The sequence below is a fragment of the Furipterus horrens genome, unplaced genomic scaffold (assembly GCF_987537825.1).
Source record: "Furipterus horrens unplaced genomic scaffold, mFurHor1.1.pri manual_scaffold_5, whole genome shotgun sequence".
Classification (NCBI taxonomy): Eukaryota; Metazoa; Chordata; class Mammalia; order Chiroptera; family Furipteridae; genus Furipterus; species Furipterus horrens.
In genome coordinates this window covers 164,259,504-164,286,819 of record NW_028327175.1, presented here as the reverse complement: position 1 = coordinate 164,286,819, position 27,316 = coordinate 164,259,504, and the positions used below count along the sequence as shown (strand labels likewise).

General features: G+C 36.5%; 1 protein-coding gene and 1 pseudogene across 1 annotated transcript in view; one reads left to right on the top strand and one right to left on the bottom strand.

The window, feature by feature from the left end:
* Window positions 1-27,316, bottom strand: part of ADK (adenosine kinase) — a 648,653-nt gene that overhangs the window by 170,657 nt on the left and 450,680 nt on the right. The window lies entirely within an intron of this gene.
* On the top strand, window positions 690-12,156 carry LOC150010313 (large ribosomal subunit protein eL18 pseudogene; annotated as a pseudogene).

Genomic DNA, 27,316 nt, shown 5'->3' with positions numbered 1-27,316 from the left:
CTAAATTTCACATATTTGTACTCTCTCATTTTTACTGATTAGATTATATGAGTCTACATTCCAATTATAAAGCTTGTAGAAATGACAACCTATTCATTACACCTTTAATGTGATATAATAAAGAATATATCTATTCTTCATCCTGGGTTACTGCACAGAGCTTTCAATCACTATGTTGTGAATCTGAAACTAACATAATATTATATATCAACTATACTTAAAAAAAAATCCCTTGATATTTCCTGAGGGATAGGAGTATTTTTCTAATGCTAAAAAAGTGACTCATTGTGGGCTTCTAGATAGATTCAGGATTGACTATGGGGTCAGCCCAACCTCCAAAGACGAAAGGGCTGGGAATTGAGTTTAATCATGTGGCCAATGACTTAATCAGCCACATCTATACAATAAAACTGCCACATTTATATAATAAAACTGCAATAAAAACTTTGGACACAAAAGCTTATTGGAGCTTCCTGTTATGTTAACACACTGATGTGCTAGGAGGGTAATATGCCATGACTCTAAGAGGAGAAGGCATGGAAACTGCATCCTTCCAGTTATGTCCCTATACATCTCTTTATTTGACTGCTCCTGAGTTGTATCCTTCACAATAAAACTCTAATTGTTGAGTATAGTGCTTTCTTGTGTTTTACGAGTCATTTAGGTGAATTATCAAGCCTGAAAGAACCATGGGAATCCCTGAACTTGTAGCCGAGTTGGTCAGAAGCATAGGTGGCTCGGGCACTCCCACAGATCACTGGAGTCTGAAATAGGGGCAGTGTTATGGAAAACTGAGTCCTTAAGCCTGTGGACTCTAGTGTTAACTCCGGGTAGTTACTGTCAGAACTGAATTTCAGTCCACCCAGTTGCTGTACAAACAAAAATATAGGAAAATAATAAAAGAAGGAAAAGCAAAGTATACAAACACACATTGTGCATGATGTCACCTAATGCTATTGCCTAGAGGGCAGAAAAAATATTATGTGCATTTTTAAACTACAAAAATGTTAAGGCTGAGTATTTTTCAGTTTTGCCTCATTCATTATCTACAGAGGATTTCTTCATACTGTTCCAAAAGTTATACATTTTAGAATTGTCATTCAAATTGAAGAGTCAACTGAATAGCCCATGCAATGAACTATTTTCTATTTTATGAAGGAAAAAGGATGCAATAAGTCAAAAGTGAAGAGAACATTCAAATTTTACTTAACTACAGGTTAATTTTAATTTTGCATTATTGTTACAGTTTTAATTCTTATAGAAATTGCTTTTGAAATAAGACTACAAATTTACCCTTCTAATGAATTGTATTTGATGCCAATGCCTTATAAACCAGACATTAAAATAACCCCATTGGAAAGAGACATTCATACACATTGCTGTTCGAAATGAAAATAGTTATAACTCTTTTGAAGAGGAATTTGGCAATATCTAATATAACTACATAAGCACTTATCCTTTGACTCAACAATCCCATTTGTAGGAATTTACCCTGAAGAAATACCTCTAATGACATAAAAATATGAGAATACAAGATTACTCATTAAAAGATTGTTTTCAATTGGAAAATACTAGAAACAACTTGAATGTCCATATATAAGAGTGATTGAATAAACTGTGGTATACTCACACAATGGAGTACAATGCAGGTATAAAAAATGAGGAAACTCTGTATGAGCTTTTATGGAATGATTTCCAAGACATATTTAAGAAGAAAAAAGCTGAAGTGCAAAGAGTATCTATAGTGTGCTCTATTGCATGTTACAAAGAAGGGAATATAAGAAGATATACATTTTGCCACTAATTTGCACTAAAAGAAATAAAGAAATGTGAGCCAGGGTCAGTTCTTCCTCACAGAGAATTCCAATTAATAAATATAGAAGAAATGATGGAAATAGAAAAATCACTTTTGGCAAATACCACAATAATTATTGGAGGCAAGATCAACAAATGCTAAAAGTAGTGGGTAAAAATATTATAAAAGAAAAAATATTTACATTCTCTTGTATTTTCCCACAGATTACTTATTAATTAAATTAGAAAGGAAAAATAGTAACTTTAAAGTGTGTGAACTGGGTCAACATCTCAACCCAGTGATCATAGTTAATAATATCACCAATAAATTTAAGTCTTGATATATGAAAAAAGACACAACACCAGTTGTAAGTATTCCTGCCAACACAGCATTGATCACAGGAAATATCAGTCAATCCTAACCTGAAGGATATTCTACAAAATACTGACTCTTCAAAAGTGTCTGGTCATAAAAGACATAGAAAAAATGAGAAATTGTTCCAGATTAAAGACATCAAGGAAATAAGATAACTAAATGCAGTGTAGGATCCAGCATTGGATCTGGATCAGAAAAAGGACCTTAAGTATTTTCCAAATGTGGGCATTTTATATAACTATTATAGAATCGTCAAAGCTATGAAATTACTATTGATAAATACTACTAACATACAGAACCTATATAATTTTTGACAATTATCTTCCTAATGTGAAAGATGAAAGGCACAGAAAAAAATTTGAGCTGAGTCAGAAACCAGATTTTCTAAATATAGTTCAATGCTTCTGCCACAGTCGTATAAATGTAGTTTTTATTTTTAAGGATAAGTCAACTTCATTAAATAATTTCTATAATAAGAACACTTTTAAGTATATTAAATAAGAACTTTAAATATTAACTCATTACTAGACAAACTACGCTAAAATAGTCACAAATTTGTAGCACAGCTGAAACAATCAAATAAATAAAAAGATTAATTGAAATACTGAATAATATGAAAAGGCATTACTGCATAAAATAGGATTATCTCCCTAGCAATTTAAACCATTTTCATTTATAGGGCTTTTTACCAATCACAGATCGTAGTTTGGGGATGATTTTAAAACGTATCACTTTTAGAGGTAATGTAATGGGTAAGGGGAGGGACATAAAGTGAGTTAAAGAGAAGAAGGTTATGGTGGTGAGGATCAGAAGGAAAGGAGAGAGTTAAGGAGAAAGGAGGAGAGATGAAAAGCATATAGTTAAGTAGCCTTTGGCTCTTTCTGAATCCTTTCCCCAGCACATCTTTACAACACTGCACTGACTTTAGAAGCCCCCTTTGAGCTACTGTGAATCTCTTTTTCTTTTTTGCAGATGAGTAAGAGTAAAGTGTATCAGAAAGATCCTAAGGGCAAAGTTGAATGCAGGAGCTAAGCAGCAATCTTATAATGCCATACCCCAGTCATTACTGAAATTTCATTATCCTCAACAGACAAAATAAATATGTCAGAATTTTATGACCGTACCATAAGTTTTTAATTTTATTTCTTTTGAAGGGGTTATGTATATCTCTGAAAACATTTCTTTCCACTATCCTTGGCTGATCTTAGATTTTTGTCTATATCACAGGCTCCTCTTACCGCTTACAACAAAGAAAGAGAAAATGGAAAGATCTATATGAAAAGTATCAGGAAGACGACTTCCATTTTTCCCAGAAAGAAACAAGGCACTTTTGTATACTTAAAAAGTGGAATTACAAAGAGGAAGATGGAGGAGGAGTGAGGGGATGCTGCACTTTCTGGCTCCCGAGACCCATCTGTAGTTTGGGCTAATTGCAGACAGAACATCTCAGTGAACAGCTGGACACCGGCAGGAGTCGAGCCTTGGCACTGCTGGATTAGAGAAAATCCATCTGGGAACAACCTGTTTAGTGAGGATAGCGGAGGAAAAGGGGACGAAATGGGATTCCTGACTGGGGCGGCTGCCCGAGCTGCGGCTGGAAGTACACAAAGGCTTATTGGCAACCACAGGCTTCCCCAAAGAGGAATCAGGAGGAGAGCGGGTCTCTGCCCACTGGCAGAGCCAGGACGGGGCCAGGTGGCATCTGGCGACGAAAGACAAGAAACAGCATACTGCTGTGCATGTGAGAACGTGATTTTTCTTTATATTTTTCTCTTGTGAACTGCAGAGAGGGGAGGAAAGGTCAGGGGTGATAGGACATTCTTGAAGAGCGCAGGCACAGAAGTGCGCAGGCACAGAAGTGCGCTTGCCCACTCCCCAACCCTCCCCTTGGGTCACGCTGATGCACATAGGGAAGTGCCCTCATCCACTGGCCCAGGTGCGCGGGGCTGCGCGTCTGGGTGCCCCTCGGACACACCCCAACAGACATAAGATCAGTGCCCCAATGGGCGCAGGGAGGGCCCGCTGGGCATTCAGAAGACCATGCGCAGACACCCCTGGCCAGCTCCAGTGGGCGCCAGGCTGGAGCGCAAACCACTTGCACAGGCTCTGCTTGTGCCTGCCCAGGCGGGTGCCAGAACTGCGGGCGGCTGCGGTGCAGGAACAGCGGGCGGCAGCGACTCACAGATGCTCACTTCCACTGTGCACAAGTGTCCAAGGCCTTGCCCCAAGGGGCGAGAGACCAACTCCCAGGGCGCGGCTCAGCAGACCTGAGGCTAGCTCGCAGGCCACCTTGCACGCAAACGGACGCGCGCGCACAAGCACCCTGGCTGGCTCCAACAGGTACCAAACCAATGCACTGGCCACTGCGGGTGCACACCGCTGCTGCAATGATCAGGAACCTATGGCCTGCCTCAATAGACCAACTGTGGATCCAGAAAAAGAAGACGACATACAAAGGCTGAACTGAGTAAAAACTTTCCTTTTATATATTTTTAAATTTTTATTTCTATTTTAGTTTTTTATTTGTATCGTATTTGATTTTAATTTTTTAAAATTTCTTATTTTTAATTTAAATTTAAATTTTTACTTTTAAAAAAAATTTTTTTCTTAAAAAAATATCTCTTTAATTTGTTTCATAAAATGTCTCCTCACTCTTCCTCTTTAATTTTGGTTTACTTGTTTGTCTGTCTAGTTTAGCATCCCTTTCACACTAAATAAATAGAATATAACTACTATATAAATCTAATACCATAAAATTCCACTTTCTTACTATACTCTGCATTCTACCCTCTTTTTCTTTTATTATTACTAACATACAATGTAAATATTACCTACTGTCTTGCATGGTCTCGACACTACTTGCTACTATTATTAATCTATCACCCCTCTCTCAAAAATCATATTTTTCCTCCCTAAAAACACCTCTTATCTATTCTTCCTATAGTATAAAAGCCTTAATCTCTCTACATTTATATTAATACTGGCTCATTGGCTGATGATAGCGGGATAGAGGGTGGGGGATATTTTTGAGGGGGTGGGTTTCCTGCCTGGGCTGTGTGTTTATGTTTTTAACAGCATCTCCACAAAAGAACTCAAGACAAAGTGGACAGAGTGACTCTCAATCAACTAGCCAGAGGGAATATCCTACCAAAGAGCATCTGAAATATAACCAGACAGCATAAACAAATGACATAAAGGGTACCCCAAGAACATCAGGCTCAGGAGATCAAAGAGACTGCACCATTGAAACCCCCAGATCTCCTATAAAGAATCTTATACCACAAAGGCGGGAAGTCAAAGCAGACAAATCCAAAAAACAAAAACAAGCAAGAAGAATCCAACATGGTAAGACGCAGAAACAACCTCTCAATGAAAAGAAAAGAGGAATCCCCAGAAAGAGAGGTAGATGGAATAGACATAGCCCAAATGACAGACATGGAATTGAAAACAATGGTGGTGAAGAAGTTCAATATACTCGACAACCTTAAAAACAACTACGACAACATCCAAGGGAGTTACCAACAGCTCCAAGAAAATTACAGGGAACTTACAGAGAACTACACCAGCATAAAAAAAAGACATAGAAACTATCAACAAGAACCAGGAAGAAATGAAGAACACAATCTCTGAACTGAAAAACACAGTAGAATCAATCAAAAGCAGGCTAAACGAAGCAGAGGATAGAATCAGTGAGATAGAGGACAATGTAGGAAAAAATTCCCAGACAATACAACAAAATGAGAAAAGACTGAAAAAATATGAACAAGATGTAAGGGAATTACAGGATAGCATGAGAAGAAATAATATCAGGATCATCGGATTAAGAGGGAGAATAAAAGGATCGTGGAATACAAAAGCTGATAGGAGAAGTACTGACAGAAAAAATTTCCAAACCTGATGAGAGAAAAAGTTATGCAAGTTCAAGAAGCACAAAGAGTCCCAATGAAAATGAACCCCAAAAAACCCACTCCAAGGCATATCATAATTAAAATGGCAACATTCAAAGACAAAGAGGGAATCCTAAAAGCGTCAAGAGAAAAACAGCAAATAACATACAAGGGAGCTCCAATAAGGCTATCGCCCGATTTCTCAACAAAAACACTACAAGCCAGAAGGGAATGGTCAAGCAATGAAAAACAAAGGCCTGCAACTAAGAATACTCTACCCAGCAAGGCTTTCATTCCAACTGGAAGGTGAAATAAGGAGTTTCCCAGACTAAGGAAGACTAAAAGTATACATCTCCACCAAACCAGCATTGCAAGAGATGCTAAAGGGGATGTTTTAAGAAAAAGAAGAAAAAAAGAGGAGAGGAACACACGTACAAAGGGAAATGAATAAATACATGTCAATAATAACCTTAAATGTAAATGGATTAAATGCTCCAATTAAAAGACATAGGGTAACGGAATGGATAAGAAAACAGGACCCACATATTTGCTGTCTACAAGAAACACACCTCAAAACAAAAAATATACACAGACTGAAAGTAAAGGGATATAAAAAATATTCCAAGCAAACGGACATGGAAAAAAAGCTGGGGTAGCAGAACTAATATCAGACAAAACGGATTTCAAATCAAGGGCAATAAAAAGAGACAAAGAAAGACATTTCATAATACTTAAGGGAACAATCCATCAAGAAGATATAACACTGATAAACATATATGCACCCAACATAGGAGCACCAAATACATAAAGCAAATACTAGAAGACCACAAGAAGTATATTAACAGCAACACACTCATATAGGGGACTTTAACACTGCATTATCAACAACAGACAGATCTTCGAAGCAAAGAAACACCAAGGATATACAGACATTGAACAACATACTAAACCACATGGACTGAACTGATATATATAGAACTTTTCACCCCAAAGAAGCAAAATATACATTCTTTTCAAATGCACATGGGACATTTTCAAAGATAGACCACATGATAGGACACAAAACAAGCCTCAACAAATTCAAGAAAATTGAAATCATATCAAGATCTTTTCAGACCACAATGCCTTGAAACTAAAAATCAACCTCAGAGAAAAAAAATCAAAGACACCCAAACTCATGGAGAATGAATAACATGCTATTAAATAATGAATGGGTTAACAATGACATCAAAGAGGAAATCAAGAAATTTCTGGAAACTAATGATAATGAACACACCTGACAGCCCAAAACCTATGGGACACAGCAAAAGCAGTCCTAAGAGGGAAGTTCATAGCAATACAGGCATATCTGAAAAGGATAGAAGAATCTCAAATAAAAAATCTAACCCTACAGCTATAAGAACTAGAACAACAACAACAACAAACAAAGCCTAGGGCAAGAAGAAGGAAGGAAATCTTCAAGATCAGAGCAGAATTAAATGACATAGAGACCAAACAAACAATTCAAAAGATCAACAAAACTAGGAGCTGGTTCTTTGAAAAAATAAACAAAACTGACAAGCCTTTATTTAGCCAGGCTCATCAAGGAGAAAAGAGAGAAGACCCAAATAAACAAAATCAGAAAAGAAAAAGGAGAAATCACGACTGATACCACAGAAATACAAACGATTGTAAGAAATTACTACAAACAACTATATGGCAAGAAATTTGACAACCTAGAAGAAATGGACACATTTCTAGAAACATATAACCTTCCAAAACTGAATCAAGAAGAAGTAGAAAGTCTCAACAGACCAATAACAAAGAAGGAAATTGAAACAGTAATAAAAAATCTCCTGGCACACAAACACCCTGGACCGGATGGCTTCACAGGCGAATTTTACAAAACATTTAGGGAAGAACTAACTCCTACCCTCCTCAGACTATTCCAAAAAACCCAAGAAGAGGGAAAAATCTCAAACTCTTTCTATGAAGCAAGTATTACCCTAATTCCAAAACCAGGTCAAGACACAACAAAGAAAGAAAACTACAGGTCAATATCACTGATGAACGTAGATGCTAAAATCCTCAATAAAATATTGGCAAACAGGATCCAGCAATACATCAAAAAGATCATACACCACGATCAAGTGGGATTTATCTCAGGGATGCAAGGATGGTTTAATATTTGCAAATCAATAAATATAATACATCACATAAACAAAATGAAAGACAAAAATCACATGATCATATCAATAGATGCAGAAAAAGCATTTGATAAAATACAACACCGATTTATGATGAAAACTCTCAGCAAAATGGGAATAGAGGGAGCATACCTTAACATAATTAAGGCTATATACGAGAAACCTGAAGACAGCATCATACTCAATGGATAAAAACTGAAAGCATTCCCCCTCAAATCAGGAACAAGACAAGGCTGCCCACTCTCTCACTCCTATTCAACATAGTGTTGGAAGTCCTAGCCACAGCAATCAGACAAGAAAAAGAAATAAAAGGCATCCAAATTGGGGAAGAAGAATTAAAACTATCATTATATGCAGATGACATGACAGTATACCTAGAAAACTCTATAAACTCCACTAAAAGACTACTCAATATAATAAGTGAATTTGGCAAAATAGCAGGGTCCAAAATAAATATACAGAAAGCTAATGCATTTCTGTACACCAACAATAAAATATCAGAGACAGAGGCAAAAAAGAAAATATCATTTACTGGAGCAACAAGAAAAATAAAGTACCTAGGAATAAACTTAAACAAAGAGATAAAAACCTATACTCTGAAAATTACGTAACATTGAAGAAAGAAATTAAGGAAGATACAAATAAATGGAAGCAAATACCATGTTCTTGGATGGGAAGAATCAACATCATTAAAATGGCCATACTACCCAAAGCAATTTACAGATTCAATGCAATCCCTCTTAAAATACCAATGACATATTTCACAGACCTAGAACAAATACTTCAAAAATTCATATGGAAGCAAAAAAGACCCCGAATAGCAAAAGCAATCTTGAGACAGAAGAACACAGCAGGAGGAATCACGATACCAGACATCAAACAATACTACAAAGTCACTGTGATCAAAACAGTCTGGTATTGGCATAAGAATAGACATATAGATCAGTGGAACAGAATAGAGAGCCCAGAAATAAATTCAGGAACATACGGTCAACTAAATATTTGATAAAGGAGGAAGTAACATAAAATGGAGTGAGAAGAGCCTCTTTAACAAATGGTGTTGGGAGAACTGGACAGGGATTTGCAAAAATGTGAAACTAGACCACCAACTTACACCACACACGAGAATAAACTCAAGATGGATCAAAGACTCAAATGTAAGCCATGACACTGTAAAAGTCCTAGAGGAAAACATAGGCAGGAAAATTTCAGATAACCCACATAACAATATTTTCACGGATACATCTCCTAAGGCAAGAGAAATAAAGAAAAAAATAAACGGGACTACATCAAACTAAAGAATTTCTGCTCAGCAAAAGAAAACATCAGCAAGATGAAAAGGAAACCAACCATATGGGAAAACATATTTGCCAATGATATCTCAGACAGGGGACTGATCTCCAAAATATATAAAGAGCTTATGCGACTCAACATCAAGAAAACAGACAACCCAATTAAAAAATGGGCAAAGGAACTGAACAAACACTTCTCTGAAGAGGACAAACAGAAGGTCCATAGACACATGAAAAAATGCTCAATATCACTTGCCATCAGAGAGATGCAAATAAAAACCACAATGAGATACCACTTTACACCAGTCAGAATGGCCATCATCAACAAATCAACAAACAGCAAATGCTGGCAAGGATGTGGAGAAATGGGAACCCTACTGCACTGTTGGTGGGAATGCAGACTGGTGCAGCCAGTATGGAAAACAGTATGGAATTACCTCAAAAAACTAAAAATGGAACTGCCTTTTGAACCAGCGATTCCACTACTAGGATTATATCCAAAAAAATCCTAAAACCCTGATTCAAAAGAACTTATGCACCCCTATGTTCAGAGCAGCACTGTTTACAATAGTTAAGTGCTAGAAACAGCCTAGGTGCCCGTCTGTGGATGAGTGGATCAAAAAGCAGTGGTACATCTACACAATGGAATACTATGCAGCAGAGAGAAAGAAGGAACTCCTGCCATTTGCGACAACATGGATGGAATTAGAGAGGATTATGTTTAGTGAAATATCCCAGGCAACGAAAGAAAAATACCGTATGATATCACCTAATACAGGAAACTAAAGAACAATATAAACAAATGAACTAAATAGGACAAGGAGCAGAATAGCAGTCAATAGGGGGGAGGGGGGAGGGAGAGAAGGGGATAAGTAAGGGAAGGGTTTAGTCAAGGAACGTGTAAAAATGACTCATGGACATGGACAACGGTGAGGGATATGATTGCAGGAGAAGGGGTGGGCTGGGTGGAGGTAGCAATGGGGGAAAAATGGGACAACTGTAATTTAAAAACCAAAAAATAAAATTAAAAAAAAAAGTGGAATTTCTATTTTAGATAAAGTCAATTCCCCACATTCATGCTGGGAACATCTTGGTAAGATGAAAGGAAAGACCATCTCTTCTACTGTCAGAATACCAATTTGGTGACAGATCCTAACTCTCTGAAAGTGTTAGAAAATCATGTATCTTAAGGAATTAGATTTGAAAAAAAGATTAAAAATTCAAAGAAGAATATGAGGTCTGTCTGGGGAAAGTCCAATCATTGTTAATATAACGAGAATGGTCTGCGCAACATCGTTGTAAGCAGGCAGCCAAGGAGAGTGGACTGGAATGCACATGTGTGAACAACGATGACGTCACTGTACTAGTCAGTGGGGGTGGTAGATACCAGTTGAGTGATTATGTGTACTGTGTAGCTGTCACGCTCAAAATGACTGAGTACAGCAACAAATCTGCATCAAAATTCGCGTTAAGCTTGAACATTCCTCCACAGACACTATTTGGATGACTCAGAAGGCCGCAGCTATGGCTCCTGGCGATTGACATCTTCATCACGACAATGTGCCTGCTCATGCATCACATCTAATGTAGAGATTTTTTGCGAAACATCAAATCACCCAGGTGACTCAGCCCCACTACAACCCAGATTTGGCACCCTGTGACTTCTGGTTTTTCCCAAAACTAAAATCACCTTTGAAAGGGAAGAGATTTCAGACTGTCGATGAGATTTAGGAAAATATGACAGGGCAGCTGATGGCAACTGGGAGAACCTTATGAGGGGTCAAGGCGCCTACTGTGAAGGGGACTGAGGCATCATTGTCCTATATACAATATCTCTTGTATCTTCTTCAATAAATGCCTCTTATTTTTCATAGTACACAGCTGGATACTTTATAAACAGGGGATAAAATGTGCATAGACTTGAGAAAAGAGTGTTTCTAAAAATTAAAAATAATACCTTTACAAAGAACATTAAGTCTTCCAACGAAAGACAGAATATCTGAATTGAAGATATATGCATGTAGAGCACTTATCCATATTGGGTACATATAATTTAAAGATTTAGCTTCCCAGACCTGGTGGAGCAGAAGGCGCCATCACGGCAGTTGACATCCACCACAACAAAGACGGGAAGGTTCGGCGCAGGGAGCCCAAGAGACAGGACATCTACGTAAGACTGTTGGTCAAGGCATACAGCTTTCTGGCCAGACGAATCAACTCCACCTTCAACCAAGTGGTGCTGAAGAGATGGTTCATGTGTTGCACCAATTGGCTGCCTCGATCCCTTTGCCATATGATTCAGAAGATGAAGCTTCCTGGCCACTAGGGCAAAACTGCTGTGGTTGTAAAAACTATAACCGATGACGTGCATGTCCAGGAGGTGTATGCAGTTCGTGTGAACAGCCACACCCAGAGCAGCATCCTCAAAGCTGGGGACAAGATCCTCACCTTTGATCAGCTGGCCCTGGACTCCCCCAAGGACTGTGGCAGTGTCTTGTTCTCTGGTCCTTGCAAGGGCCGAGAGGTGTACAAGCCTTTCAGCAAGGCCCCAAGAAACCCCTCACAGCCACACCAAACCCTACATCAAGGGCAGGAAGTTCGGGCACACAAGAGGCTCGTAGGCCAGCCATCGCTACAAAAACTAACTCTAGATCCCATCCTGTTATTAAAAAGATTTTGGATAATGAAAAAAAAATTTACACAGACTTTCATATTGAAATGGGAAACAACTTCCATTTTACAGATGTATAGAAACTGAGAAAATAGTTCAGAGAAGTTTATTAAAGGTTATTTACAATTAGAAGCTGTTTTCAGATTATTAACTTTTATATTGTCTTTTTAAAAAGAATCAATGGCTATTAGAAAGAGTAAAATGAATGTAACAGTGTAAACAACAAATATCAGTAAAGTCTCCTCTCAGAAAAACATGTAAAAGAAGAAAAAGTTAACTTATTTCATCTGATTTGGTAAAAAGATGATTAGGATTTACATATAAGAAGATGCAGCCATTATTCAGGTTTAGAAAACATAGATTCAAATACCTAAAGTGAAATTTTATCTTTCTTTCAAAATGTCCTGATGTGTCAAGTAGTATTCCTGTTTTTGACTGTATATCACTGTTCTAATATGATTGAAGAGCTACTCAACAATAAAACAACCACAACAAATTGCAGAATTGTTTTCACTATAATTCACTGATAAAATACATATATATAATTTTTTGATTTGAGAGAGAGATATCGATCTGTTGACTCCTGTACACACCCTGACCAGGGATTGAACCCACAACCCTTTGGTGCATGGGACAACACTCCAACCAACTGAGAATCCAGCCAGGGCTAAAATAGATATTTTTAAAAAGTTAAAACACCACTCAGGAAGGAATGGTAGTTTCAATTTTCCTGGTATGTACTAGATATTTTTAATATACTTAAAACTCTGTAGGGTCAATAAGTTTAAAATGGATTTCCCTGCAAGAATATGAACAATGTGGGAATATTGCCAGCAAAAGGACTATGAAATAGAGCAACATATAATCTTTAGAAACAGAAATCATCTGTGAGATTCAAAATACTAGGTCTGTAACAGGGAGTTTTATCTAAAATGTATCATTTTCGATCTGTATAAAATAATTAAATTGAATTCTTCTGCCTAATTTTCAAGCTGTATTTTATTACTTAAATTATCTTAAAGTGCATTATACTGGTTGATGTGATGATTCACTGTGGAATTAAGTGGTAACTCTTGACAAAGCAGTTATCATCATGAGATAATTGACCTTAGTTGAGAGTTAAGCATCCTGAGGCAAAGTTTAGTGTACTTAATCCTGGCAGGTTAATTATCTAGTGATTATGGAACCTTGAAAGGTATTACTCTTAAGAACTATTTGCAAGAACCAGTTGCAAGATGACATTATTCAAAAAAACTTAATTTAATAAAAATGAAAAACAAAATGAAAAATGAAATTCTTATGTATTGCTAGATAATGTCGACACAGCAGCTTGCATTAGCAGGCATCAATGGCTGTAACTTCCATGTCGAATGTCCTTTATTAAGCTGATTAAATGTGAGATTAACTAACAAATGGTTACTGCTGAAGATAAATGTTTTAAACTTACAAGATGTCAGAAACAAATTAAAAATACAATATAACATTTAAATAATTTATATACTAAAGCAGTTTCAAAACAACCTTAACACACCAACCAATAAGTTCAGATGTGCATTTTAAAAGTACAAAATGCAATGTAACAGGTTACCAAGAATTTTAATTGAGGCAGCATGTAAATTTGTTTCTATGCATTTCTACATCTCAGTTAAAAGTAAACCACACATATCAAAATCACAGTAAGATGCTACTTCATTCCCATTAGGATGGCTATTACAATGAGCAATACCCACGTTTTGCCTGCATAGCTCAGGTGAGGAGATATTTGCCAAGCAACCTTACAGAAGGAGGAAGCAACCCCACCCTGCCTAGCAATGGAAAATTCCACTTTTTGAACCCTTCACAAGCCCACCTTTTGGCACAAGTCCCCTGTTTCAAAAAGCCCACCTTTCCATGCAAGCCCTCTTTGTTTCAGTTTTTAAAAGCAGCCAAGCAGAGCAAGCCCTGGAGTGAGTTCAAAAGGTCTTCCTTTCCTCTGTGCTGCCTCCCCTTGTGCTTGAGTCTAAAAATTTCTCTGAGTTTACTCTCAATTTCTATCTTAAGGTACTCAAAAACACCAATGCTGGCAACAATTCCACTTCTGGGTATATATCTGAAAGTCCTCAAAGGCAGGGACTCAAACAATACTTGTACATTGGTGTTCAAAGCAGCATTATTCACTAAAGCCAAAAGGTGGCTAAAAAAGGTGCAATTCTGATACATGCTATAACATGCATGAAGCTTGAAAAATTATGCTTAAGTGAAATAAGCTAGACACAAACAGGCAACTATTGTATGATAATACTTATACAAGATATCTATAATAGGCAAATTCATAGAGACAGGTGATAAAATAGTGGTTTTCAGGGACACAGTGGGGTTGGGAGTGGGAAGTTATTGTTGAATATGTACAGTGCTTCTGCTTGGGATGATGAAAAATTTCTGGGAACAGGCAATGGTGATGATTACGCCACATCATGAGTGTAGTTAATGCCAATGAATTGTATACCTCAGAATGGTAAATTTTATGTTATGTATTTTTTTAACCACAATTAAAAGAAAAAAGTAATTATATAATTTAATAATTTGTTTTTATTACACTAATGCAGCAATGAAATTCCTGTGGTACTTCTATTTTGTCTCAGGATGTGCCTCACTGAATATTTTCCTATATTCTTTAGAGAAAAATATCCTTTACCATGGGCAAATAAAAAAAAAAAAAGTGGGGATGAGAAAAATCTAGCTTGAAAAATACTACAGTTGAGACTGTAACACTAACAGTGAAAAAGAATATCTAAAATTAATATGTTCGGCATCACATTATTTTAGGATTCAGAAAAAACTTTGCTGATTTATAATAAGGTTGGTTAGTGTTACTGAATATTATGATATGTGAGAAAATTAATCCTTGTTTTTTAAAATCACTATTAAGCTAGAAGGAAAAAATTGGCATTTGGCATTTTCCAAGATGGTGGAGTAGTAAGTGGAAGTTGCACAAACCTCCTCTTGAGACTAAATTGGAATTACAACTAAATTATAGAGAAATCATCCTGAATAACCAACTTAGAGAAGCCTTATAACCATGGGCAGGAAGAAGAAAACACTTCACCACAACTTGGCTCACAGGAAGTATGCAGGAGGCACAAGAGGGCTGGCTGGGCTCCCATGAGTGGCAGCTGAAGTGCCAGAGGGCTAGTTCAGCGACCAGGGGTTTCCCCCTAAGAAGAGTAGGGTCTAAACCCCAAGCTGGGCTCCCAGCCTATAGCACGAGAGCTGGGAAAGGAACCCAGAGAATATCAAGTTGTGAAAAGCAGTGGGATTTCTTTCCACCAGGGAGAGATGGCTGGAGACACAGAAAGCCTCTTAAAGGGCCAATGCACAAAATTCCATTTGTAGCCACTTACCCTGGAATCTGGCTGTGGGAGAGCAGAGTGGACTAGAGACACTTGAGGAGAGTCTGAGGCTGGTGGCTCAGAGAAGAAAGCTTAATAAACAGCCACTAGGTACCTGTGCTGAGTCATTCCCCATACTGTAGAAGCCATCTTTTGGGGCAAAGAACTCCCCTCCAAGCAGCATCAGCCGGAGGAGAAGCAATAGCCCCACTCACAGGATTTATTCTGCCCCACACTGTGGAGCTTAATACAGGCTGCTAAGGAGTACAGCTGGAGGTTATCTCAGTGACTAAGTTTAACAACTAAGGAGGATCTCTGTGAGCTCTGAGACACTGTGAGCTCAGTGCTGGCAAAAGCAGGCCTTGGTGCACAGCCTGGTCCTTCCTGCAGAATAGCAGGCCCAGCAGAGGGAGCCGGAAGCTGTGGATTGCTGATAGCTCCAAACAGGTTGCCTAGGGCCAGTTGCAGGCAGTGTCTGACAGAGGTCTGAGGCAGAGTCCTTGCAGATCTACCTAATACATAGAAACGAACACAAAGAAGCAGCCAAAATGGGAAGACAAAGAGACGGGTCAAAAATTTAAAAAAAAAGAAAAAAAAAAAAAAGAGAGAATCATCCAGAAGAAAAACTAAATGATAGGGAGGAAGCAATTTATCAGCTACAGAGTTTAGAGTAATGATCATAAAGATATGCAACAGCATGAAACAAACATAGAAACCATAAATAATACACTGGAAGGAATAAACAGTAGGTTAGATGAAGCAGCTATTTGGAAGACAAGGTAAGAAAAATCATCCATGCAGAGAAGCAAAAAGAAAACAGAATTACAAAGAATGAGAAGAGCTTAAAAAATCTTTGGGACAAAATGAGTGTAATAACATCTGCATTATGGGACTACCAGAAGGAGAAGAGAGTGAGCAAGGGATTGAGAACCTATTTGATTAAATAATGACCAAAAACTTCCCTAGTCTGGTGAAGGAAAAGGACACCAAGTCCAGGAAATGCAGGGTCACAAACAAGATGGACCCAAAGAGGCCCACACCAAGACACATCATAATTACAATGGGAAAGTGTAAAGACAAGGATAGAATAATAAAGGCCATAAAGAAAAGAAGTTAGTTGCCTACAAGGGAGCTCTGTTTAGACTGTAATCTTCTTTCTCAACAAAAACATTTATCCCAGAAAGGACTGGCATGAAATATTCAAGGTGATGAAAAGCAAGGACCTATAAGCGATCATTTAAAACTGAAGGAGAAATAAAGAACTTTCCTGACAAGAAAAAGCTAAAGAAGTTTGTTAATACCAAACCATTACTACAACAAATGTTAAAGGGGAAGAAGGAGAAGAAGAAGAGGAAGGAGAAGGAGAAGGACAGAGGAAAATAGTTTAAAAATAAAATGTCAGTAGCCCTGGCTGTGTGTGGCTCAGTGGATTGAGTGCCAGCCTGCGAACCAAATGGTTGCCAGTTTGATTCCCAGTCAGGGTACATGCCTGGGTTGCAGGCCAGGTTCCCAGTTGTGGGTGTATAAGAGGCAACCACACAATGATATTTCTCCCCCTCTTTTTCTCGCTCCCGTCCTTTCTCGCTAAAAATAAATAAATAAAATCTTAAAATAATAAAATTAAATAAAATGTCAATAAATACGTATCTATCAACAATCACCTTAAATGTAAATGGCTTAAATGCTACATCCAAAAGTTATAGGGTAACTGAATGGATAAGCAAACAAGACCCATATATATGCTGTCTCCAAGAGACCCATCTCAGATTGAAAGACACATGCAGACTAAAAGTAAAGGGATGGAAAAAAATATTTCATGCAAATGGAAAGGAAAAAATGCTGGGGTAGCAATACTTATATCTGACAAAACAGACTTTAAAAACAAGGCTATATAAAAGACACAGAAGAACACTGCCTAATGATAAAGGAAACAATCCAACAAGAGCATATAACCCTAGGGAACATTTATGCACCCAACACAGGGGCACCTAAATATGTAAAGCAAATCTTGATGAACATAAAAGGAGAGATCAACAGAAATACAATCATAGTAGGGCATGTTAACACCTTAACACTCCCTTGACTTCAATGGGTAGATCTTCCAGACACAAAATCAACAAGAAGATAGCGGCATTAAAGAACACACTAGATCAAATTGATTTAACTGATATCTTCAGAGCTGTTAACCCCAAAAGCAGAATATACATACTTTTCAAGTACACATGGAACGTTTTCCAGATTGGACCACATGTTAGGACACAAATCAAGTCTAGATAATTTAAGAAGATTGAAATCATATCAAGCATCTTCTTTGACAATGCTATGAAACTGGAAGTCAATCACAAGAAGAACACTGAAAAACACACAAAGACATGGAAGCTAAATAACATGTTCTTAAACAATGAATGAGTTAAGAATGAGATCAAGGAGGAAATCAAGATATGCTGAAACAAATGAAAATAAGAACATAACAATACAAAATCTGTGGGACACAAGAAAAGCAATCCTAAGAAGGAAATTCATAGTATCACAAGCCCATCTCAAGAAAAGAAGAAAAAACTCAAGTAAACAATCTAACTTTACACTTAAAGAAACTTGAAAAAGAACAACAAACAAAGCCTCATGTGAGTAGCAGGAAGGAAATAATAAAGATCAGAGCAGAAATAAATGAAATAGAGTCTGAAAAAAATGATACAAAAGATCAATGAATCCAAGAGCTGGTTCTTTGAAAAATAAACAAGAATGACAAACCTTTAACCAAACTCATCAAGAAAAAAAGAGAGCCTAACTAAATAATATCAGAAATGAAAGAAGAAAAATAACAACTGGCACCAAAGATATACAAAGAATTGTAAGAAAAGATTGTGAACAACTATATGCCAACAAACTGGACAACCTGGACAGAATTGGATAAATTCCTAGAAACATACAATCTTCAAAAACTAAATCAGGAAGAATTAGAGAAACTGAATAGACAGATTACAACTAGTGAAACTGAAGCAGTAATAAAAAAAACTTCCAACAAACAAAAGCCCTGGACCATTTGGCTTCACAGGCAAATTTTACTAAACATTCTGAGAAGAACTAACACCTCTCCTTCTCAAACTAGTCCAAAAAGTCCAAGAGGTGGGAAGACTCTCAAGCTCATTTTACGAGGCCAGCATTATCCTATTCAAAGCTAGATAAAAACACTACAAAAAAAGAAAATTACAGGCCAATATCTCTGATAAACATGGATGCTAAAAACCTCAACAAAATATTAGCAAACCAAATACAGCAATACATCAAAAAGATCAAAACCATGATCATGTGGGACTTATTACAGGAATGCAAGGTTGTACAACACTCACAGATCAATAAATGTGATTCACCACAAACAAAATGAAGGATAAAAACCTAATGTCATGCCACTAAATGAAGAAAAAGCATTTGATAAAATCTAGCACATATTTATGGTAAAAACTCTCAGCAAAGTGGGAATAGAGGGAATATACCTAAACATAATAAAGGTCATATATGGTAAATCCACTGCCAGCATCATACTCAATAGGCAAAAAGTACAGGCATGCCTCTTAAGATCAGGAACAAGACAAGACTGTCTGCTTTCACCTCTCTTATTCAAATAGTACTAATGTCCCAGCCAAAGCAATCAGACAAGAAGAAGAAATAAAATGCATCTAAATTGGAAAGGAAAAAGTAAAGCTGTCTTTATTTGCGGATGACATGATACTGTAGATGAGAACCCCAAAGATTCCACCAAAAAACGACTAGAACTGATAAATGAGTTCAGCAAAGTAGCAGGATACAAAATTAATATCCAGAAATCAGTTGCATTTTTATATGCCAATAAAACTATCAGAAAGGGAAATTAAGAAAATAATTCCATTCACAACTCCTTCAAAAAGAATAAAATACCTAGGAATAAACCTAACCAAGGATATAAAAGAACTGTACACAGAAAATAAGACACTGAAGAAAGAAATTGAAGAAGCTACAAATAAATGGAAGTACACACTGTGTTCATGGATAGGAAGAATTAGCATCATTAAAAATATTCATTCTACCCAAAGCAATCTATAGATTCAATGCAATTCCTATCAAGTTTCCTGTCATGTATTTCACAGAACTAGAACAAATATTTCAAATATTTATATGAAACCACAATAGGCCCTGCATAGCAATAGTTATCCTGGGAAAGAACAAAGTTGGAGGAATCATGCTACCTAATATCAAACTATACTATAAGGCCATAGTAATCAAAATAGCCTAGTACTGGCATGAAAAGACACATAGATCAATGGAACAGAATAGAAAGCCCCTCCCCCCAAAACCCACACCACATACAACGGGCTAAAAATAAGTTTATTCAATAAATGGTGTTGGAAAAATTGCACAGATACCTGCAGAAATGTGAAACTAGACCACCTTCTTACTCCCCACACAAAAATACAGTAGTCCCTCTCTATATCGCGGTTCACTTATCGTGGCCTCACTGTACCATGGGATTTTTAAAAATTTTATATTTATTTATCATGGATTTTTCACTATATTGCGGGATTTTGCGGTACTGTATATGTATATTGTTAACGTTACATAGGTTTAAGAGTGTAGAACATGTTTAAGAACACAAGCAGTGTTTATAAAAGTGTTGAAAAGGTTAGTAAGGGAGTGGGAAAGGTTAATTAGGGCCTGGGAACGGTTTATAAGTGCGTGGGAAGGGTTTATAAAGCCTTAAAATATATATAAACACTAAAATAAATGTAAGGTTCCTACTTCGTGGATCTTCACCTACCGCAGGGGAGGGGGGTCTAGAACGTAATACCCGCGATAAGTGAGAGTATACTGTAAATTCAAAATGGATCAAAGACTTAAATGTTAGAACTGAAACCACAAAAATCCGAGAAGAAAAGAGGCAGCAAAATATTGGGCATTGCTCATAGCATTATTTTTTTTCTGTTACATCTCTTCAGGCAAGGGAAACAAATAAAAAATAAACAAATGGGACTACACCAAACTAAAAAGTTTTTGCTTAGCAAAGGAGACCATCAACAAAATAAAGACAGTCCACCAAATGGGAGGACATATTCACCAATACAGCTGATAAGGGGTTAATATCCAAAATTTATATAGTACTACCAAAACTCAACACCAGAAAAACAAACAACTCATTTAAAATATGGGCAAAGGATATGAATAGACACTCCTCCAAGGAGGACATACAGATAGCAAATAGACACATGAAAAGATGCCCCATGTCACTAATCATTAGAAAATGCAAATTAAAACCACAATGAGATATCACTTCACACCTTTCAGATTGGCTATCATAAATAACTTAATAAACAGCAAGTGCTGGTGAGGATGTGAAGAAAAGGGAACCCTTTTTGCACTGTTAGTGGGAATGCAGACTGGTGCAGCCACTATGAAGTGCAGTATGGAGATACCTCAAAAAATAAAAAATGGATCTCTTTTGACCTAGTGATCCCTCTTCTTGGAATATATCTGAAGAAACCCAAGACACTTAGTTTGAAATAACATAAGCACTCCTGTGTTCATGAGCACTTCTATGTTCCTTGCAGCATTATTTATAATTGCCAAGATATGGAAGCAGCATTATTTATAATCGCCAAAATGGTAGCAGTAGATGAGTGGGGCATTTATGAGATTAAATTAAGGGGAAAAGGCTAAACATTTATTTATGTATGAAGATATATCATGTGCTAATATTTAAAATAGGGCCAAGATTTTCAGAACATATTTCTTATAGAATCCAATAAATCCATAACTAACAGTTTCTGAATTCCAGTTTCAGCTTCTTTAGAGTAAAAACTTAAAGACATCCATATAGCACTCCATGAGTGTAGCTACAGCTTTTTTTCCTTTAATTTTTTATATTTTTCACACCTGCATCTAATTCAAGAGCATCTTTTTAAAAGCAATTTCTTTATTGAGTTTTGTTCCTAAACTTAATGTACTATCCTAATTCTCATTCCATTTATACTCACATTTTATCAGATTATGTAATAATTAAATAATTATACAATGAAGACAGATAATATTATATTAAAAGGCTTCAGTACAAATAAATTGACTCTTGGTAAACAATTTTGTAGGAAGAGAAGAAATAAGGCAGTATACCCAAGAACAATCTCATAGCAATGAGTTTCCCTTCATTCACTCTGCCCTGCTTATTATGTTTTATCAAGCAAAGGGGGACTGCATGCTATCCAAGCAAGTTAGTTAAGTGGAACTTAATATAGGAGTAACTTCAATACTCCTAATAACACTACCAGCACTACTGATACACCTAACAAAAATGGAGTACTTTCTATGAGTCAGGCTGAAACTTTACATGCATTAGAAAACCAGCCAAAGAATTGCTGTGCAGATTAAATAGTATATTTTTTTGTGGGCACTTTTTGTAACTTTAACAAGTTGGTACTTCTTCATTTTAACACTGGTTCTTCAGAACTTTTTATTTGAACTACTCTAGGTTAATTTTCCTGTTTTTAAACCTATATAAATGAATCACACAGTATGTATACTTTACAATGTTTTATGTGATATAACTGACATATAATAATTGCACAATTTCAAATATATTAGATAAGTTTTGACATATGTATAAAGTCCTGAAACCACAATACAATCAAGATAAGAAACATCCTTTACTTCCAAAGTATGTCATATATTTTTATATTAAAAATAGTATTTTAAAATTAAGTTTCTGAGTGTTTGCTGCTAATATACAGAAATAAAATTGTGTTTTTTTGTTTATCTTGTACCCCACAACCTTGCTAAACCTACTTTTAGTTCTAATAGTTTTTTGTACATTTCACAGAGTTTTCTACAAAGAATATCATGGTGTTTGATAGAGAAAAGTTTTACTTCTTTTCTAATTTGGATGTTTTTTTTTCATGCCCTATTAGGACTGTACAATGCTGAAAAGAAGTGAAGAAAGTTGAACATCCTTGCTTTGTTCCTGATTTCAGAGGAAAGTATTCAGTCTTTCATCATTCAGTATAATATTAGCTGTACACTTTTTGTCGATGTCTTTTATACAGTTAAAGAAATTCCCTTCTATTCCTAGTATTCCAAGGGCTTTTATCATGAATAGATGTTGGATTTCATCAGATGTTTTTTTTTGTGTGTATGTGTATGTATTAAGGTGATCTTAATTTTTCTTTTTTAGTTTTACTAAAGTGAATTATTTTATTGGTTTTTAAATGTTAAACCAACCCTACATTCCTGGTCATGATGAATTTTCCTTTTTATATATTGTTGGATTTGTTTTCCTAAAACTAACAAGAATATTTGCATCTATGTATATGAAAGATATTGGTCAGCAGTTTTCTTTTAATTCTTTGGTTTTGGTAGTGCTTCTTCCTCTTCAGTTTTCTGGGATGGTTTGTATAGAACTGGTATTATTTCTTCCTTAAATGTGTGGTAGAATTCAACATTGAAGTAATCTGGCCCTTGAGTTTTCTTTTTAGGAATGGTTTTAACTAAAAATTCATTCTTTAATAGATAACCTATTTCTTTTTCTTTTTTTAAAATTTTTTCTATTAAATGAAACATTTCTTTTTTAAATTCTTATTTATATCTTTATTTTTTTTTTTTAGAGAGGGGAAAGGAGGAAGAGAGGGAGAGAAACATCACTGTGTGGTTGCCTCTCACTCATGCCCCCAACTGGGGACCTGACATGCAACCTAGTCATGTGCCCTGACTGGGAATCAAACCAGCGACACTTGGTTCGCAGGCTGATGCTCAATCCACTGAGCCACAGCAGCCAGGCTATTTCTTTTTCTATTTCTTGAGTGTGCTTTGGTACTTTATGTCTTTTAAAGAATTTGTCCATTACATAAAGATTGTTGATTACATTAGAATACTACTTTTAGAAGGGACTACAGTAGCTTCTACTCTAGACTAGTTTTGCTCCTTTAGTATTCTGTGTACTTATCTGACAGCACATGATATATGATGTTATCCACTCTGGTTAGTGGAACAAGAATGGTTACAGGCCCTGTGTTGCACTCTGAGGATTATTCCCTCTAATCTTTTCAGGTGGTTCTTTTCCCAGTCTTCATTAGTTTGCTCACAAATATATGCTGAGCAGTATTCAGCTGCAGTTTTAGGTGGGACTCTGCAAATCTGTGTTCTCTCTCTATGCAGCTCTTTGTTCTCTGGTAGTCTGACACACAAACTCTGGTTGTTTAGCTATTAGATTTCCTAAACTTCCAGCTGATGTCCTCAATTGAACAGAGATAGCCAAGAAGGGTCCCCTCTATGTGCTATGGCCTGGAAATTCTCTCCAAGCAGTAAGACTGGGTAATCTTAGGGCTCATCTCATTTATTTCTTGTCTTACAGGGATCACGGTAAAGAGATATCTTGGTGGACAAGGCATTTAAAAATATTTATTAAGGTTATCAGAAAAGCTTTAAAGCATGATCACTAGTGTATGATACTCTAAAAGAGGGTGGCATCAGGTAGAAAATAAGAGCCAACTGTATTTAGTTTTGGTGAAGTATTGATATTTTGAAAAATTAGAATAAGCACAATAGATCTGATTTTTTGGGAGGTGGGGGGAAAAAGACTAAACAATCCTATATGTATTCCCTGAGAATATACTTCATTGCAATTTAGAAATAAAATGTTCCTTTTTTCCTGGAGAACTGAAGAGAGTTTATTTTTACTAGAATAAGAAGAACAATGAGAGCTGAGACTATAAAGAAATAAAAGTTCACAATACCATATTTGCTTTTAATAATAAAAATATGGTAACATTTTTATTTATCCTTATTAAATTTCATCACTTAACCGATATTTCCAATCTATTGAAATTTTTAAGTCTCATTTGACATTCAGCCTATTTGGTATTTGTTAAAGTGCTGCATTATTTGCATTCTCTGAATTTGCACTATCTGTAAATACAGCTTTATCTGAATCATTGATAGTTTACTTCAGCAAAGCTCAGGGTAAACAGTGAAGCATAATACTAAAAATCTATCAGCAGACTTTCTAAAACTGGTTCTACAAAATACCAAGTATATCTAATTGTCCTTTAGCAAACATTTATTATTCTATAATCCATATTATGACAGATTGTCTCAAATACACTATATATCCACTGCCATAATAGGTATTATATATTTGTTGAAATAAAATCAAATGAATAGTAACCACATCAAAAAATTAAACATACCAGGCAATGAAAGACAATGAAAGACAAATATCATATGATACCACCTAACACAGGAAACTAATGAACAACACAAACAAATGAGCAAAACTGAACCAAAGGCATGGAAACAAGGAACAGAGTAACAGTTATCAGGGGGGAAGGGAGAGAGGGAAGGGGGTAAGTAGGGGAAGGGTTTAATAAAGGAACTAGTATAAATGACCCATGGACATGTACAATGAAGTGGGGATTGACTGTGGGAGAAGGAGTGGGCTGGGTGGGGGGAAGCAATGGGGGAAAAAGTGGGACAACTGTAACAGAAAAACAATAAATAAATCAAAAAATTTTTAAAATGTAAGAAATATTAAAGAAAAAATTAAACATGATTTGTAGCCGTGTAGAAGATTATAATTTTACCACTTTCTCTTCTGGGTAGGGAAAAATGATTTCTAACATAAGCTATGCAAAGTTCCAGTCAAACTTTTTTAAAAAATTATTTTTTAAAAGTAAACATGTGGGTATAAAACAATTTTTAAGATATACCTATATATTTTAACAATGGTTAAGATAATAAAATTATAAATTATATAGAATTATATAAAAATTATAATTATATATAAATTACATATATATAATTTTACCATCTTAACCATTGTAGTGTTCAAGTCAGTGACCTAAAGTTCATTTAAAATGTTGTGCAATCATCCCCATTATCCATTTCCAGAATATTTTGTTATCCCAAAAAGAAAGAAGCTTTGTACCCATGAACAATAATCACCAATTCTCTTTTTTCCCCAGTGCCTGGTTGAGGCTGAGCTGCCTTCAACACCCCGGCTCAGGAGTCTTACCAATGGCAAGCACCCTATCAGCTTTTTTAAATGCTTGACCCATGCCCGCAATATTGTGGTGATTTACTGAATGAGAGAAGCCAAAATGGTCCTTTAGTGAATGAGAGGAGACAAAGGTGAAACCAAAACCCCCACCAAAGAGCATGGTGGAAAAAAGAAAGACCCTCCCTCCCCTATCTTAACCACACAGGCAGCCTTTTCTAGAAAGAGCGTATTGGGTGCTATCCCTTACCATGGGCAGAGATGCTGAAATCCCTGTCTGTTCAGTGTGATTATTTGTGGTCAGGCTCTTAGCCCCACAGCTGTTTCAGGCGTTAATTTATTTTAGTGCCCCAGGTTGGGTGCCAGATGAGGCTGAGCTGCCTCCAATGCCCTGGCTTGGTTGGAAACTCCCTGTCCAGCAGAGGTTTCATGATCACAGTGGAAAAACGAATTTATTCAGGACACTGTATTTTGTCTTGGGGGAATGGGAGGTGGCTAATCTCTCTAGTGGAGAAGAGTGCAAGATTCCCATTCCCCGTGCCTTTTATTGAGGAGGGGATTCAGGAGATATAAGGTCAAGATTTATGAATCATCAATAAGCTTTCAGACACTTGGGTTACAGTTGATAGTTACTGATTACAGATATCAATATAGAGAACACAGTGACCAGTCTGTGTCAGGGTCTGCTAAATATCCCGATGCCATGCTTACATCAGGTGCAAGGCTTCATACATTTTTAGCTACAGGTTGTTTATAGTTAACTAAGGTAAGAAAAGCGGAGCAAGCTATAAAGCATAATATACATTCTTTAAACCCAATTCCCGTAGGAATTGAGTGGCCTTCAGTCCTGTCTGCCGCACAGCCTTTTGGTGTTCCGCTGAGACTTAAAGGCCTTCCCAGGGGGGCCTGCCTTGCAGCTTGGGCTACAATTCCCCAAAGCACAAGGAGCGGTTCCCCACACCTGGTAACCCCTATTCTAGTGTTTATATGAATTTGACTATTCTAGGTACCGCCGATAAGTGAAACTCCTATGAAAAATACAATACAGTGATACCTCAGCTAACAAGTGGCCCTGCTAATAAATTTTTCAGCTAACAAAGATTTTTTTTGCTGTTTTTGGACTCAGTTAACGAATGTTTTAGTGGATGCGTGCGCTACCATAAAGCAGCAAACATGAACGGTCAGGCCATTCCAGGAATTTATCTTTTCTGTCTGTATGTGTGTGACAAATAAATGTGCTGACTACATCACAGAGGGGAGACCCACCAACCCAACTGGGTTGTTTATGTTTGAGACAGTGAGCAGTGAGATGCCTGATAACATGAGCTGCTTCGGATTTGATGACAATGTACTGTAATAGTGTAAAGATCATCAGTTTTTCATTTTACTTTCCATTCTCCTTAATCCATTTGGGTAGCTGCTCATTCAACCTTTGGTGAGTTTTTGTCCTTTTATAGTGTGCTTTTTACTATTTTATAAAACTCATCTTTAAATAGTGGGCAGCATCCAGAATGAATTAAATGATTTTCTACAGAAACCTATAGGAAATCATGTTTTGGCTAATGAAGATTTCGGCTAATGAATGTGATTCCAGAACAAATTATCTTTCTTAGCCGAGGTATCACTGTAGTTGTTTATTGGTATATGGCTTATTTCACTTAACATAATGTTTTCAAGGTTTGATTTTGTTTTGTCATGTACCTTAGTGATATTCCTTGTTAAGGCTGAATAAT